At 44.2% G+C, this 12,949-nt stretch overlaps 1 protein-coding gene across 1 annotated transcript in view; it reads right to left on the bottom strand.

The window, feature by feature from the left end:
* Positions 1-9,242: 9,242 nt before the first annotated feature.
* The window catches only part of ALKAL2 (ALK and LTK ligand 2), an 86,981-nt gene continuing 83,274 nt past the window's right edge, over positions 9,243-12,949 (bottom strand). Inside the window, exon 5 of the mRNA XM_068279108.1 lies at positions 9,243-12,625. The gene's annotated coding sequence lies outside the window, so the exon portion shown is untranslated. The remainder of the gene's footprint in view (positions 12,626-12,949) is intronic.

The raw sequence follows: 12,949 nt of genomic DNA, 5'->3' as shown, positions 1-12,949 counted from the left end.
GCAGATGTTTGCCGACAATTTGTTTGCTTGCTTAATATGTGTTGAATTGGACATCTAATGGAGAAACGTGTTTTACTAAAAGACATTATTTTATTCAAAAGCATGTTTTCCTTGCCATTCACACAAATGCTGCTCCTAAACCTCAGCATCTTCTGTGTGCCCAACCACAAGAGGAAGTCACATGACAAAGTTCCGAATCTGCAAGATTGAGATTTACAGTCAGATCCTGTCTGAGTGACAAAAGGAAATATATAATTCATTTGAAAAGTTATATTTTTGAGACTTTTACTGAAATGTGAAAGAAGCAATCGAGTCGGTTGTCTATGGGTAGGGTGTGTGGTTGGTGCCGCTCTGTGGAGGTGGGATGATCTGGCAAATAAAATATATACTTTACAAACCTTGTCACCCCTATTGCCAGTATTTTAATGGTGACCACCACAACTTTCTATATTTTGATTTGGGGGGAAAAAAAAGATTATAGTTCCTTTTAAACTGCCTTTTAAAATGCTACCGTATTAACCACTTGAGGACCGCAGTGTTAACACACACACACACGGCCATTTTTAGTTAAATAGGCCACTGCAGATTTAAGGCCAAGCTGCAGGGCCGTACAACACAGCACACAAGTGATTTCTCCCCACCAACAGAGCGCTCTGTTGGTGGGGTCTGATTTCCCCCCCCCCCCCCCCCCTGTGTTTGTTTTTTTTTTATAATATTTTCCAATAAAATGCTGCATTTTTTAAATTAACTTTATAACCATCCATCCCTCCCCCCGCCAGCCTATCAGCGCCGGCTGTGATGGGCTTCAGCCTATAACAGTGGATGCCTTCCCAGGGGGACAGCAGTGTCACACACCCTGATTTACATTCTGGAATTTAGCACTGGGGGTGACATCTTTAGATCTGCCAGGTGATCTGTACGGAATGTTTGTTTCTATGTACAGTGGTAGATATTGCTTGCTTGGCAGTTGGAAACAGATGCTAACAACCACCCCTCCCCCGCTCAAATGATCTATTCTACAAAAGGTAAATCTTTCTCATGGGATTACGTTCAATGCTTGGTACAGTTCCTCTTTAAATACACTTACATTGTAAGCCTAAAAATAATGTATGTTACATGATATTCATATTTAAACAAAACCATAAGCCAGCAGAAACAAAGCTCTATGCATAAACCAGTACAGAAATGTTTGTGGTGCTGATGATATACAGGCAATCATTTCTTAATGTGTTCCAAGTGGTAGAGTTTAATGATCACTACTGGGGCTAAGAACATCTGTCAGCAGCCAGCTACTGCTAAGTCATATGGCATGGCAAAAAGATGTCACATGTGCACTTTTTACAGTCCATATTCTTCCACTCCAGCTGTGTGAGGAATCCCAGCAAGAAAACACTGCTGCTTTTGACTGCTGCACAGAGTGATTTTACTGGGCTCAGCAAGAGGGTGCAGCATGTCACACAGAAGGCAGAACTAGTCTGGAATTGCATACAGTAAAAAAAAAATAAAAAAAATTCTGCCTATATAGTTATCCTAACGTTCATTGTCTGAACATATTGTCATTTGTGTAAAAACCACAACTTGCTCTATTGCAGTGCTAGAAGAAGCCATTGCACGGGCACCTCTATATATTGTTCAGTCAGAGGGAGTTGTACTGAAAGTAAGTACCACTGAGCTGATAATGGTATTTTTGTTTTATCCATGCATGTGCATAAGTGGAGCCGTGACATATGTCACAGCATCACTCTTACCTTCATACACCCCCCTGCAATTCTTGTCAGTTTTAAACTCGTACTCCCGTTGAATGTGAACAGGAGAAAGAGGCAGTCTTTCTCCTCTGTCCGCCCCTAAGCATGCCCGGTTTCCCCCCCCCCCCCCCCCCCCCATTTCATGCACCCTTGTGTCTGTTAGCCGCCCCTTTTATGCTTGCTCCCAAAATCGATGAATTTCAGCTTCACTGTGTCACCGACTGAGTGCTGAGCCAGAAGTACTGTTGAGGTTGGCTTTATTTTGGTGGTGACATTCGCGAGTTCCTTAATGGGTGCTGCAGCAGAACAGGACCACAGCCAGAGGAAAGAAGACCGTGAGGAAATTCAGCAGTTGGTATTTAATGCTGCTATGCTTGGGTTTTCTGCCGACAGGTGTTTTTTTTAGTTGTTTGTTTTTTGTTTTTTTAATCGTCAGGAGTACTTGAAGGAAAAATGATGCTCAGGATCAGTGCAGTTTTGACACATCCGTAACGGAAGATAACCTTACCTTCTGCTGTCTACATCAGAGAAAATCCTGCACAAATCAGAGAGTTGTGCATGTGTGCAAATACCTCTTAGCACAATTAAAGTAGCTAAGTGCTCAATTTTTTTTTCCAAAAATGACGCCTACTGTGTGTGTGGGGAGATTGTGAGCTCCTCTGAAGACTGTCAGTGACGTGACTATGTAATCTAATGTACAGCACAAGATGTGAGTGCTATATAAATGAATAATAATGTGGTAGGATATTAGAAAATAACTGGTAGTGATTGTGAGCTCCTCTGAGGACAGTCAGTGACATGACTATGTACTCTGTACAGTGCTGCAAAAGATGTCAGTGCTAGCTAAATACATAATAATAATATGGTAGGACACTAGACTATGACTATGGTATGTAAATACTTACAATAATTAGGGTGACATACTAATGGAGTTCTTTTAGAGGGAGATATCAAGAGGAACGGAATGCAAGATAGAGGGAGGGAGGAGTAGAATATTTAGAGACTGGGCAAATATACATTTTAACTTTTTCTCCTGTTATCTTCTGTGAGATAATGGTCATCTCTTTTTTAAAATCACTTCAGCATTTTACAGTTGAAAAAGTACCCAAAAGTTGGTGAGAAAATACCATTAAATGATTTTGTGTGTTCTTTTGCTTGCTGGTGGTTTTAAAATGCATTTTATGACAAGGTGTGAAAATATCACCAAGCAGAAAATTCAAGAGAAAAAGTGAATTGTATATGAGCCTGGGAGGAGAGGAGATAAAGGGGGAGATACAGCAAGAGAAGGGGGGAATGGAGAGTGACGGGATAGAAGACAACATTTTAGCCTTGCCAAAATAGGGTCCTATGTTCTTATTTTGGCCAAAACACAATTGGGATACTGGGGGTATATGTCAATGGAGACACATGGGGAAGATGTTCAGGGATGGCTTTACTAGGGACTCTGGGAAGATATAACTGTACTCGGGAGACTGGAGATATGACAATGCTGGGGTGACACATGGTGGCCATACTGAGGACCCTGCAATACTTGGTGATGGCACCACAGATTATGAAGGAACATGTTTGGGGATAATTTGTAGCTACAGATCTTTAAATCAGGAGTCCTAACCAATAAAGAAAAGTGTGAGAAGAAAGTGGGGGGTAGAGGTAGTGAGCAATACAGCTTAGGGGCAAGCTACCAGGATTCTGGATTCTCTAGTATTTGCTTCTCTCAGAGTGCATCCGGCGCACATGTGTAGAAGCTCTGTAATCTGACCTGTCAGTTATTAAAAATACAATAAACTTATAACCAACACAAAATCTTCCTTTTGTTTACCTACACCAGTGGTGGCATACCTTTTCGAGACCGAGTGCCCAAACTTCAACTCAAGTCTCTTGTCTCCCGTAAAGTGCCAACACACCAATTTGAACAAAATGACCCCCCACCTCAGAACATAAGAGATGACAAATGCCAGGCCCTCAAACCTACAGTGACCAGATTTTTCTGGGTTTAACCTTGGGCAGGGGGGTGTTTGCGGCGCTAAGCATTTCAGCAGAAAGTAACGCAGTGGGCATCATTTCAGCAGAAAGCAACGCAGTGGGCATCATTTCAACAGAAAGCAACGCAGTGGGCAACATTTCAGCAGAAAGTAATGCAGTGGGCAACATTTCAGCAGAAAGTAATGCAGTGGGCAACATTTCAGCAGAAAGTAATGCAGTGGGCAACATTTCAGCAGAAAGCAACGCAGTGGGCAACATTTCAGCAGAAAGCAACGCAGTGGGCAACATTTCAGCAGAAAGCAACGCAGTGGGCAACATTTCAGCAGAAAGCAACGCAGTGGGCAACAGTTCAGCAGAAAGTAATGCAGTGGGCAACATTTCAGCAGAAAGTAATGCAGTGGGCAACATTTCAGCAGAAAGTAATGCAGTGGGCAACATTTCAGCAGAAAGCAACGCAGTGGGCAACATTTCAGCAGAAAGCAACGCAGTGGGCAACAGTTCAGCAGAAAGTAACGCAGTGGGCAACATTTCACCTGCAAAAAAAGTAATTTACTTACCTGACAGAAGTCTCCTCTCCTGGCGGCCTTTGGCATGCAGCTCCCCGGACCATCTTGTTTGTGCATATCTCCTGCGCTGAATGCAATAACAGGGCTACGGGAAGATGGCGCCTGAAGCCTTTTCCTTGAGATACAAATAGTCTCCAGTACAGGGCTTAGGACACCATCTTCCCGTAGCCCTGTTCTGCCTGCCGGAAGACTATGCAGGCTGGAGCGGGGCTGCAGACTATGAACTGGCCGCAGCGTCTAATAGACCAGTTCATGCAATCGGACGGGACAGCGATGGCGTGCCAGCAGATTCGGCTACGCGTGCCCATAGGTTCGCCATCGCTGACCTATACTAAACATGGTATTTCCTGGTCAGTATAGCCAGTAAATTAATGAGCTGATTGTGACGCCGTCGGTATGACATATCGAATGCGTCATGGAGTTACCAACGCTAGTCCTTCGCAAACCACCCAAACTGACAGTTTTTGGTTTAAATACACTTTTTTTTTTTCCCTTCACCAAAGGGCTGGAGAAATCTTTTCATGGTCAGCTAATTAGCCTCCTGTTGAAAAGATTTTCTGCCAGCACAGGGACCCCCAACCAACCCCCCCCCCCCCCCCCCCCGTACATGAAAAGAGCAGCCACAGGAGGTCCTGCTAACATCCTGCAGAAGCCACTTAGAGACTACAGCTGGCTTTCTCAATGACCTTAGGAAAACCTGCTGTGACCTCAGGAATCCCAATATTCATATGTTCTCCATATTCCCTTCATAATTCCTGACATAGCAGATCTCCCTGCCCATGAAATCTGCACAGGTTATGGGATTCCACAGGGCGCTGGTTCTGACAGGTTTACGGACCAATCGGACTGCCAGATCTAGCGTAAGATTGTTTTAAAATAACCCTCTAATACCCCAGGGGTCTGATTCCCCAAGTTTGGTATCAACGTTCTTGATAAATTCTGACAAACCTAAAAATGTTATTAGATTTAACACAACTTGTACGGTTTGCAGATGAGCACACTTATCATGATTCAGGTAAAATTTTGTCTCTCGGAGGGGGGCAGAGATCTCCTATTCCAAAGAGGTGTGTGATCCACGCCCCCTAACCCCTCCTTGCTGGAGTGGGGGCTATAACCAGACAGAGCCCAGAAAGCTCTGTGTCCTTTACCTTCAATCTGATGCCGAGTAACATCCTGGCAGCCCGCAGGGACACGGGCCAACCTCCATCTTGGAAATTCTAACAAAGGCCTGTTGGCCGCATGGCAACCGCCATTTTGGGACTTTCGCCAAAGACTTGCGATTGCCGCATGGACTACCAATAACGGTATTTGAACTGTATATAATCAGACATTCTGTTCATTCTGTTTCTCTTCCTCTCTTCTCTCTGTCCAATCAATCTATTCTAAAATAAGCTGTGTGTATGTAGTTTAGAAATAAACTAACGATTTTATCGTTCAGTCTTGTGCCTGTTCTGGTCATCTGATTGCTGCTATAACGAATCTGCCCTCTGAAGAGTCAGTCATACTACCGCATTGTTTTATGATTTGCTTATGATTGTTGATTTGCTAGCTAGGTTGTAAATAACCGTTTCTTCCTTCTAGGATTAGCTAGTACCAGATTTCCTGTGCGAAATCGATAACTTTTGTTTCTCGATTGTAAATACGATTCGAGATTGCATCATATAGGGACCCAGTAACCTTTCTTTAACGTCACATTGCTCACAGTCTTTAAGCCGTCGGAAGTGACTATTCCCCGAACGGTGACTTGAGCGTGTTGAACGTGATTGGGCTGGCTACCGTATTATGATAGCGTTGGGGTCTCTTCGCCCTAGTTGGAGACTGTCTGCTCCATTCATCCAATCAGACAGTGGTGGCAGTGTATTTACCTGATTTCCAGTGCGAAATCGATATTTTTAGTGTACCGATTGTATATACAATCAAAATTGTACATGTATGGGCACCTCCAACCAATCTTAACCGTTTACTACGCACACAGTGAATTTGCCTCCAGCAGTCTCTAGTGCATGAGACCTGCATGGCAACAGTGGCCTAGTAATACGGGATTGGTGGATGTTTGTCCCATTACATATTGTCGGCAGCTGCGCGACCAATCTTTATTGTCAATCTGTTCACCGTACTTCCTGCGTATGCTAACGGGAGCAGATTAGACGGGATTGGCACGCTCTGTCGCCCTTTTCTTTCTTACCTCTGACGATCCAGCAACCGGTCTCGTTGTCCATCTGCGCCCGTACTTCCTGCGTACGCTAACGGGAGCAGATCTCGACGGGATCGCGGGGCTGGATTGTCACACTGATAACAAAAAATTTAGCTGTGACTGAAAAAAACCATCCCATTTGAGTACCTCAGCATGGAATTCCTAAACTATGTAGCTGTTTTTCAGTGCACACTGCTGGAGCCTGGAAACAGTTAAATGTATGTTACTCAACAGGGAGAGGGGGATTGGCCACAGTCACTTTGGGCCCTTTCAGGGCTACTGGTTGTAATGTCCTGTAGGCACCTTTGGCTGTGCACCTGGGCAACCTATCTAGCTTGAAGAAGACTCTTCATTAATAGTGATTGATAATTGATTTTTTTTGGTGCAGTAAGTGAAAAAAAGAATTTGCTGCAGATGTACTTGTAAAGGTACTAACATTATATTGCAAAATGGCTAGTTCAGCACTTGCATATAATATATAGTGGTGTAGTGCATAGTTCCCCAACCCTGTCCTCAAGGCCCACCAACAGTACATGTTTTGCAGGAAACCACAAACATTCACAGGTGAGGTAATTCTTGTCTCAGCAGAGCTGATTAACTACCTCTGCATTCCCACAAAACGTGTCTTGTCTGGGATCAGCAGCAGGAATGCTGCTGCTGATCCCAGACAAGACACATCGCTTTCAGCGAGTGTTAGAGGAGCCACACTCCCACTTCCTTTGCAGGAGCTTTTGCACAGCAGCAGACAGATCTTTGCCTCTGAGAAAATATTGCCTTGATAATGGGGACCTACGTGGCTCCCAAACGTTGGCCATATTTTCTACATGGAACCAATAAAGATTAACTTTGGACGTGCCAGCTTTTTTCCTTGTTCATCTACCTAGGTTGCCTGGTGGATGATCCTGCTCTGTTGCGCAGTATGTCACTGCATGATCCAGGGGCGTAACTAAGACCCACCGGGCCTCCCTGCAGAAATTTTAAGCGGCCCACCTAACCCCCTCCCCCTCCGGGACCCACTCTGGGCAGTTTTGGGGGGCTGGAGGAGTCGCAGTATGAGGGGAAAGCTATGGCCACACTTGGCGGGGAGCCCCTCACCTCGGGCTCTCCCCTCTGCGCTCCTCTCCAGCTTCAACGCTTCTCTCTAGTGTCTGACGCGACTTCCTGTTTATACAGGAAGTCGCGTCAGAGGCTAGAGAGAGAAGCATCCACGCTGGAGCGCACGGAAGGTATGTAGCTTCCCGCCGCTGCACACAAAGTTATTAAAGCTGGAGGGGAGCGCAGAGGGGAGAGCCCGAGGTGAGGGGGGCACACTCCCTGCCGAGTGTGGCCATAGCTTTCCCCTCATGCTGCGACCCCTCCAGCCCCCCAAAACGGCTCTGAGTGGGCTGGGCCCCCCCCCCCCCGCGGGCGCATGGGCTGCAGCCCCTATTGTTACGCCCATGGTATGGTCACACTATAGCACTTTCGAGAGCATTGTGGTGTGACCGGAATGTAATGTTTCAAATAAGAAAGGAGCCTTAAAGAGACTCTGTAACAAAAATGTTATCCTTTTTTCTACCATCCTACAAGTTCCTAAACCTATTCTAATGTGCTCTGGCTTACTGCAGCACTTTCTACTATCACTGTCTCTGTAATAAACCATTGTATCTTTCCCCTGTCGGACTTGTCGCCCTGTGTCTGGAAGGCTGCCAACTCTTCCGTGCTGATCTGTTATGCACGCCCCTCTCCAGGCCCCACTATGCACACTCCAGTGTGTGTGTGTGTGTGTGTGTGTTATTTACATAAGCCAGCAGTGTCTCTGCTCTCATCAGTGAGAGAAGAGAGCTGGATAAAAATCCTCCTCTGTTAGGCTGTGAAAGGAGCTGGCTGACACATACTGAGGAATTACAGACATGGGCAGAGCTGTATGCAGGAAGAAACGATCAGCCTGTCACTAGTATTCAGTGGATGAGAGCTGCAGGGAAACAGAAGGTAAACACACAAATGATCCCTTGAGATTCAAAAGGAAGGCTGTATACAGCCTGCTTGTGTATGGATGCATTTTCTATGTGTGGACATGCTGTACATCAACCTACTTCCTGTTTTGGTGGCCATTTTGTTTGTTTATAAACAAACGTTTTAAAACAGTTTTTGACTACTTTTAATGCGGCGGGGAGCGGCAAAATTGTGACAGAGGATAATAGGAGATGTCTCCTAACGCACTGGTATGTTTACTTTTGTGCGATTTTAACAATACAGATTCTCTTTAACCCTTTGTGGACCAGCACCCTCTGCCCAGAGGGTGCTGGTCCAGCAAACCGCCACTTCCCGACGAATCGCCGCAAGTTACCGTCGCTCCCGCCGCACACGCCGCTCTGTCCCCGCCGCAGGCTGCTCTCTTTGCCGTCGCTATGACGGCAGAGCACTGTGCGCCGGTCAGGAGCCGCTTTCATTGGCTCCTGACCCTGTCATTCCATGTAAGCCAATGGGAACGGCTTACATGAATGACAGGGCCAGGAGCCAATGAAAACGGCTCCTGCCTGGCTCACAGTGCTCTGCCGTCATAGAGGCGGCAGGGCAGCTGATTGCGGCGGGGGCAGAGCGGACCGAGTGACGTGGACGGGCTGGGGCGCGCGGTCAATGGGACGTAGAGTTTACGTCCTGTCAGGACTGCAGCGCCCCCTGCCCGCCGTAGATTTATATTCGCTCGGTCCGCAGGTGGTTAAGCTTTATAATAAAAATACACAAACACCGTTCAGAATATATAGCATACACTTTATTACGTGTGTCATATTTACATCTATTTACATATTGCACATATATCACTTGGAATGTTTTATACATGTAATGTACATAAGAGTAATGGCCTGATCATCAGCCTATATCTGTACAGTTCAGCATCCCCCATAGGTTGGCTCACAAATGTCTCCACAGTATGTTACATAAGTGAATTGTATGCAGCACTGATATCATAGCATGGGCTCTGCATAAAATTAGGCATTGTCTCAGACAATGAGCAAGGCGTTTGTCATGCAGTTGTGACGGTTTATTCAGTAAGGCAAAGGGCAGAGATGCGTCAAAGTGCTGAAACCACTCAATTAACTGATATATATTAGTCATAAAAAAAAGAGCGGTCACACCAAATGGTCATTCCAATTAGGGATGGACAATGAGATGCAAATCATTTTGAGCTGATGCAGTATTATGCAAATGTATGCAAATTTAAGCAGCTTGAAAATGAACCAATCAAATCCTGCTGAGGTAAAATGTGATTGGTCCATTTTCAAGCTGCATGAATTTGCATATAAAATTTGCATAATGGTAATCCTGCATCAACTCAAAATTATTTGCATCTCATTGACCATCCCTAATTCCAATTACACGCAAATTATGTCTTTTTTTCTGATGGTTAGGAAGCCTGTGGTAAATGGACAATTTGGGTGCCGCCATTGTCACTAATGTTAATTAGCAGCAACCGGGCACGTGAGCAGAAATTTGGGCACCTGGACAAATGCATTGTTCGTATTATCGTCTATGTAGTAACTTCAGTACTTTTCGTTATTTGCTCCCAGGGGGCAGTTAAGGTTAGGTGTCAAGAAGGGGAGTTAGAGTTAGGTGTTGGGGGTTGATTATGATTAGACGTGAGGGGCGCAGGTTCTATGTGAGAGTAGAGTTATGTTTAACTGTAGTAAAATATCAGAAATATTTACCAATATTATTATTTCGTTGTCTCTGCTCAATGACACCTTCATTGAAGTATGCCAGAGCTCAAATCGATGAATTATTGACCCTATTGATCTCTATCCTGCTCTCAGAAGCCATTTACTCACAGGAAAGTGTTTTATGTACCGTAATTAATTATCAGTGAGGGTTATGCTATAGTCTGACCTGGGCAGAAACTGTAACTTGCATACCTGACGTATACGGTAACTCTTTCAGGCAGAGAAAGGAAAAAAAGGAACACAGCCTAGTTATTTGTGTGTTTGGCACTATACATACACGTCTCTCTCATCATGCCACATGCCGCCTCGGTTGTCCTTTAATGAGTAATGTACCGGTATGTGTTTGTCAATTTGCCTGGAACTCTGTGGATGCACACTGGTCTTTGCCTTACTCAATTAACTCACTCTTGTTTTGTGACCAGTACTAATATTTAACCTTAAAATATATTTTCTCCAACCAAATGCTATTTGCATAAGCATTACATACAGGTTTGTACCAGTGTTGCAAAGCAGACTCTATGACAAAGTTGGAATACACAAATATTAACAGGAATGTTACACAACACATAAGTAATTAAACCCTTAGCTGGTCTCAAGAAGGTCACAAACTAGTTTGATTTTGGCGGCACAACATGATACATTTGTCGGTGTCATTATTTTGCTTATTGGAGGCAATTTTTGAACTTTAATGCTCAGCAACGGTTCTGATTTCCAGTTTGATTGAAAATGCCTGTTCTGGATTTTTTGGTTTATGTAGTCATTGTAGCAAATAGAACCCTCCTCTTACCAAGGCAGCTGATTCTGCAACTATATGCTCCAAATACGGAAGTACCTGCAGTTTAAAATACAGTAATGTAGGTTTCATTTTTAAGGAGTACCAAGGTCGGGTCAATGTGAGGGTCAGGTTAGTGTTGGATGACAATTGTGTGCCAGAATGTAGCCAAACCATAATGATGAGCGACCAATATTGGGCACTTTGCCCGATCTGTCCAGAGGATCAACTCACACGACACTTGTGCTGATATCATGCACTTGGCCATATGTGTACAATGTCGTTTGAATGATATTATTCTACCGTAATGTCGTTTCTGTTTGCGCCACAATATTTAAATGAATAGGACATTTGCAATATCGGTGTGTGCGGAAACAAACAAGTCATCTGTTTTCCGCAACTTTTGTTGGGCGCTTGTACGGACCTTTAGTGAAAGATTAATCTCTTCCAGACCTTGATAATTGAAATCTCCGCCCTGTTTACATCCAGCTATTCCTGCCAGGGCACAGATTTCAATCATCCCTTCATTTCAATCGTCTCGATGCTCTTGCCGTTCCCATCGCTTAACCCGCTTGCTCTGCTGAGCAGAGCTTGAGCTGATTTCATTGCCTCATGACTGCATGATTGCTGTGAGCCAATCACAGTACAAAAAAGGGCACCAACAGCTCTGGTCTTAAAGTGTCCAGAGCTGTCCGGTCCGGGTTCTCTTTCAGCTACAGTCCTCTGGTGGTGGAGTAAATAACTACCTCTAGTGTTCCTTTGTAAAGTGGCAATAATTTACAGTAGCTCTGACCTGGGAGTTTGGACCTAGTGCCCATGAGCCACAGCTCCATTCCTACACCTGCAGGAGGACAGGAGCATCTGATCCAAGTCTTCATGGAGCAGAAGGCAACACTTTGGTGCTCTAGTATTGGTTATTACCGAATAAAGTAGTGACAGTGGCACTATTCCATAACTAAATGGCTTATAGCAGTAGGGAAGGAGAGGGAGTATTAGGGGCAGGAACCAGTACTGTTGGGGGGGACGGAAATCGTGAAGGCAGCAGTTGTGGATAGAAGAAGTATGATGCCACTGGTGGGACAATACTAAGACGGAGGGGTAACTGCAGTGAGGTCTGTGGTCTTCTAGCTATGCTGCTGCCTATGCAGGTGCTAAAAAAAAAAAAAAGTATTTTAAATGCATGAACATTGGTGAGCAAGCTGGCTAATCAAAGATAAATCCTCATAGGATTTCCATATCAAACTGGAAACTCATTTCAACTAAATCAATAATTTCTTACAGTGCTGATTTTACCAACACTGGATCTGCTGGCCGATAAGCGTGTTGGAAAATCGCTCTGAAAAATATGACAATTCTTCCAATGTAGCAATTAGCATTGGCTTATCCCAGAACATGGGCGTGTCCTGTTACACAGAGATCCGGATTGCGGCGCTGTTACTACGGTAGAGCAAGGACATCTCGGTACCAGTGGCAGTCACAGTACTTGTGCACAACATTTGTAGAGTGGATGTAGGAAATGCATGTCTGAAAACGGAAGTATATCATTCTGTCCATATGCAAAAATAAATTCATTTGTTCACAATGGAGCATGTTAGAAGTTCCCTGTTGGATTCCAAGGCACTTTTTTTTTTTAAATTCTTGGGGTATTTTGTTCATTCTTTTATCTGCAGAGAAAAGGACAAATGGTAATTAGAGTGGGTAACTAATTAAAAATGACACTTCAAGTTGAGGCTCCCTGCACACTACAAATCCGATTTACGATTCCGATCTTCCCTGGATGCTATCAAAAGAAAAATGCAGAAAAAACGCAGCATGCAGTGCATGTGAAAATCGATTAAAAATCGAAATCGCATGTAGTGTGCAGGGAGCCATATGGGTCCAAAGTGCATTAAAATGATTATTATATCTTTGTTACAGTTTAATAGAGATATATATATATATATATATATATATATATATATATATATATATATATATGTTATACAATA

Source organism: Hyperolius riggenbachi, chromosome 4, assembly GCF_040937935.1.
Source record: "Hyperolius riggenbachi isolate aHypRig1 chromosome 4, aHypRig1.pri, whole genome shotgun sequence".
NCBI lineage: Eukaryota > Metazoa > Chordata > Amphibia > Anura > Hyperoliidae > Hyperolius > Hyperolius riggenbachi.
The sequence above is the reverse complement of the archived record's forward strand: the minus strand, read 5'-3'. Positions and strand labels throughout refer to the sequence as shown.